Consider the following 5,131-nt stretch of genomic DNA (forward strand, 5'->3'; position numbering starts at 1 on the left):
CGCCCGCGCCGTGCCGCCGGCACCCAAACATCACGTGATCGCGGGGCGCGGGGCCCCTCCCTGACCACGTGCTCGCCTCCGCCCACCGGAGTCCGCCGCCGGCCCTCCCATAGCGCCTCAGGTGCCGCAGAGGACTGCAACTCCCAGCGGGCAACGCGAGACGGCGCCACGCCTCCTTTCCCCTGAGTGGCCAATCAGAATGGAGCGTGGCAAGCAGTTCTCGCTGTCCCGCCCCCCGTGCCTCGGTGCTTCCCGCCCTCTCTCCCCTCAGCATTGCGCTTGCAGCCTGTGCTTTCTCTCAGCTACAAGTTGGCTTCGTTCTGTCACCGTCCTCTTCTTTTCCACATTCTCCCAGCGTTCCTCCCGTGATTAAATAGGGCTTCCCCTGCAGCCTCCCGTCCTGCTGCTCTCCCTTTTTGCCTCAATTCCTCGATATCCCTATCCTCTGCTGTGCTCTGTTGCACCTTCACCATTACAGTGTGCCACCTGGGCACACTGCTGGCTCATATTCAGCCGACTGTCCATCAGGCAGCTTTACAGCCACTCCTCTCCAAGCCTGTAGTTTTTGTGACCAAAATGCAGGACCCAACACTTGGCCCTACTGAAACTCACGCAGTTTGCCTTGGCCCATCAATCCAGTCTATCCAGTCCCTCTGTAGTGCCTTTCTCCCAGTTGGCCCAGAAAATAGCTCCAGCTCACACTGTACCTGCAAGGAATTGCTTTTTATTTGCTAAGCGACAGCAGCTTTACTTAAGTGAGCTGGAAATGGTTGGCTTTGTAAAAGGAGTTATGAAGCAAGGATTTTCTTGATAAGGCCTTTAAATGACAATTCATTTTTACAGGGGGTTTACAAGCTAGCTGCCTTTTCACAAATGTAATTCTGTACCAACAGCCTTGCCAAAAAAAGTTTTAAAAGGGTTGAGGGGCCACCTAAGCTTCCATAAACTTAAGGGTTTTACAACACCAAGCCATTATCCGAGCATTTTTTTTTTCTCGATCTTTTGCTGCATTGGTAAATCATTTACTTGTGTGGCCTCTAAAGAGAATCCTGAGGGAAAAGGGCTATAGAATGGCACTGAGAATGAAATACAGCTGTCCTACCTGCCATCTGCAAAATCCTGACTGCACTTACACGTGCAACACATTTGGTTCTTGCTAGGGGAGTTAATAAGCCACTGAGCCACCGAGGAAGAGCAGGTTAATCCTATAGTAAGTAGTAATTGCAGTTTAAACCCAATGAAAATTCAGGATAGTCCAATAATTGCAGTACATGCTTACTTTTGATGGGACTCTCGTGAAAGTAAATAAGAAAAATATATAGAAATATGTGCTGATACAGGATAAAGACAAAATATTCTTGGGGAGAACAGCCATAGCAATTACAGTGGGATAAAACTGTGCTTTGGTTTGCAGTCTCTACATCTTGCTTGTTTTGCATTTTGAAGAAATACTGCTTAATCAATAAGCGTGTTATTCATACAAAAGTAATACCATGTATCTCTTGGGATATTTTTTTTCTGAGGACTTTGGGCTTTATGTGCAATCGTTTTGTGTGCATTAGGCTTGGTCCTTGTTATCACCACTTGCTTATTCATCTGTCGTTAATAGTTTTCATAGAATCATTGAATAGAATAGTAGAATAGTTTGAGTTGGAAAGGAACCCTTGGAGGTCATCTACTCTCTTGAACTCAGAAAAAAAATTGACAGCTTTTTTTCCATCCCATAGCAATAAGGGATTGACGGTAAGACTGTTACCCAGTTAGATGGCAGTGTCTTCAGGAGATTCCTTCCAGTATGTGAACGGTGTTTCCTTTTGACTCACAAGTTTGTTTTGTGAATCACCTTAAATCAGAACCTTTCTAGAGCTATACTATTAAAGCATTTGTAGAAAGGTTATCCTCATGTTCTCTGGATCACTTTTTCTTGGACTGTGTTTATTCAGTTTTGCTTTAATAATACCTCCTGGCTCTTAATCAACTGCCACTGTCATTTTTTTAATATCATCTGATGAGTTTCTTTGTTTGATGTATGATAAAGCAAGTCATGCTTTTATGAAAATGTTATCAAGGATTTAATAGAAAATGATAAATCTACAATGGCCAAATATCTTTGGGAATATTAAAAGAACAGTGCATCTCCTATTAAGTTATAATGTAAGAAAAAAAGAGGAACAAATGTAAATTTTTCTTAGATCGTATTATATTCTTGTTTATAACCAGTGGGCTTTCATTCCCAATAAATTCTACATAACTTCCTCACAGACTAGGGGAGTACAAAGAATAACTTCCATGAAGAATAAGGAGTTGGCATTTGGGTCTCTCAAGATATAATTTGTTTTGTGGTCCTAACATTGCTTCTCATAAAATCAAAGCTACTATTAATTTTCTGTTGTTTTGGATTCGCTGAAAAATGTTGGTATGCGCAGGAAAAGAGAGATAATTAAATGGCGTATCACAGGAAGGCTTTAATTACTGCTTAATTTATCGTATTCACCCACAGTTGTTGAGTCCTTCCCAATAGCCTTATAAACATGACAGCCAAGATGTCTACCACAGCATTAAAGGAAGAATTAGGAGCAACTTATTATTAACAACACGAAGAACAAACCCTAAATACTTGTCTGAGGTATGTACAAGTGGATTCCTACAGATCTTAGAATAATTTAGGAACTGTATTTTAGTATAGTTTTTTCATCCTCTCATGCCTAAGGAATCTTCCACTCTTGTCCAAAAATGCTTCTTTTCAGAGGTTCCTTTTTCCATTTACTCCAGCTTCATAGCAGATCTCAAGGAGAAGCGTTCTCTTTTCTCCTCTTTCCAGACTACTGCCTCCCTTTGCTGTTATTTCTGCATTATCCACAGTACTTGTATAGGAATTATAGCTTTTCTGAAGATGACCAGACAAAATATAGCTGTTTTTCGGTACCACTTAACTTTTCAATCCCAGATTAATTGGACAATTGAACAGCTGAAAGTGTTGTTTTTTTTCTTTGATAAAAATGCTGCTTTTCAGTCAAATGTGTTATATACCAAACCAGTCAACTGCAAGAAGCACTGGAACAAATAGAATTTGGTCTGAATGTGGGTTTTCATTTTCCATTTTCAGAGCTCCATGACGGTGACCTAAGATTCCCTGAAAACAGTACAGCTCACAGAGCTTATCACAGCATATCTGTATGTTGTTACCTGTGAGCAATTTAATAAAAAAGATATTATAGCAATAATAAAAGGAGGCTGGAGAATGCCAACTAATCCCCGTACAGCCTTATTTCAGTCTATTTAAAGTCCAAGAGAGACTTGTATTCCAGGACCTAGCAGATTCTGGCATAAAACAGATGTTTTCATCAAGTACTGCAATGGCAGCAATACATGTCCCAAGCTGGTGACTATCTGGCAGGTCTGATACATCACAAGGAGGAATCATGAGCAATAAGGAGTCTATTTTCAATACTTTGTACTGCATTCCTCTGTCGATTACGTCCAGGCATAAATGTGGATTTTAGCATTTTTATGCCTAGATTTATCTTAGCTTCATTGGATTTAACTCTTCGTTTTCTAGAAATATATTATTGTGCCAGTGTTAGGAAAAGACCCAAATGAAAATAAAAAGCTTTGTATGTGAAGCAGTGATAAGTCAATCGCCTCATCAGTAAAGCGTGTCCCATACTCCCAGTAATCCTGGTAATCATCTTTGTTTATGAAAGCCAGAAATATTAAACTGAACTCCTCACCACTCTGAGCAGGGATGATGAATGGCAATTTAAATTAGTGTTGACAGAGCTAAAGGAACACATGCTGAGTGCAACTGTCTTAACACTACAGAGCATGGCTAAACCAAGCTAGTGGGGAGCAAAACTTGGAGCTAACTAATGGACTTCTGAACAAATCCCTCATCCTGCCTAACTCCTCTGGTAGCCTGTTTGGTTCTGGAATGAAAAAAGCAATCCATCCGAATATGTGGAAATATGGAGAAGGGAGTTTTACTTTTCACTTAAGAGTACTGCCATCGCTGCTGCACCTGTATAATCTGAAGAAATATTTAAGCCATGTGATAAGCTGCAGTATGGGAGTTAGAAATCCAGCCTGCAAGGAGAGCATCACAGAAATGAAGGGAGATTTCAGGTATAAAAGTCTTAGTACCGATATGCCCCATAACATCCCATTATCCAATGAATAAATGAATTCCTCCCTTTTATCATGAGCCATATCCTTGTGAAACACCTAAGCACATCAAGTGAGCAGAACATGGAACCCTGAAATAAAGGTATCTACACAGTCTTTTAGAAAATGGGAAAACTGCCTTTGTTTATTTGTATTCTCATTTAACCTACAAGTGTTTCATTTGCTGCCTGATTCTAAAACTGAATTCCTGCCACCAACATCAAGTCTCTATTTGGTTACTGCTATTAGAGCTGCAGATACCAGCACTACGTAGCCAAGAATCATTCTTTCTACCTGTGATCTCATCCAGCTATTATATAAAAATGAGTTGAGCGCTGTATTAGAACTTGATTTCTAAAAGATCGTTTCCAAAATAGAAAAGCTGAGCACAGTAGACTGTATAAGTCTTTTTATCTGATTAACTGCTTCCAGTGCCTCGGTGAGCCCTTTTGAAACTTCATCAGCTCTCCCTATGTTTGCAGTGTTGGCACTGTCACTCTGCTTGGAAAAAAAACAACAAACATCATCTTGAGATACAACGGTACAAATGCACTTTTCCCGAAGTTTATTAGCACTTGGATGGAGTTTTGTCAAGCCCTCTGCCCAAGCTCTAAAGTAGGCAGAGAAATCTATAGAACAACAGCAAAAAAGTTCAGAAATCTTCACAATGTAGCTATGAATAAAAATTGAAATACATGAGCTTTTTGAATCTGGGAATCAGAAGATGTAGAGAAATGGGAGCAACTACTCCATTCTACATTCAGTTTTAACTTTAGAGCATCATTGTTGTTTCAGACCAAGATCCATTCAGCATTTTGCTTCCACCAGTGCCTGTCAGTGAATGTCAAAGTAGAAGTAAAGCACAGAGGAGATGTTTGAGTGCTCTACCAGTCTCCAACTATTCCTGTGGTCCCTGTGAATTGTCTCTTCCATCTATTCACCTACACTTAAAACCATAAAAAATTCTTTT

The sequence above is a fragment of the Meleagris gallopavo genome, chromosome 3, assembly GCF_000146605.3.
Source record: "Meleagris gallopavo isolate NT-WF06-2002-E0010 breed Aviagen turkey brand Nicholas breeding stock chromosome 3, Turkey_5.1, whole genome shotgun sequence".
In the NCBI taxonomy this organism is placed as follows: Eukaryota; Metazoa; Chordata; class Aves; order Galliformes; family Phasianidae; genus Meleagris; species Meleagris gallopavo.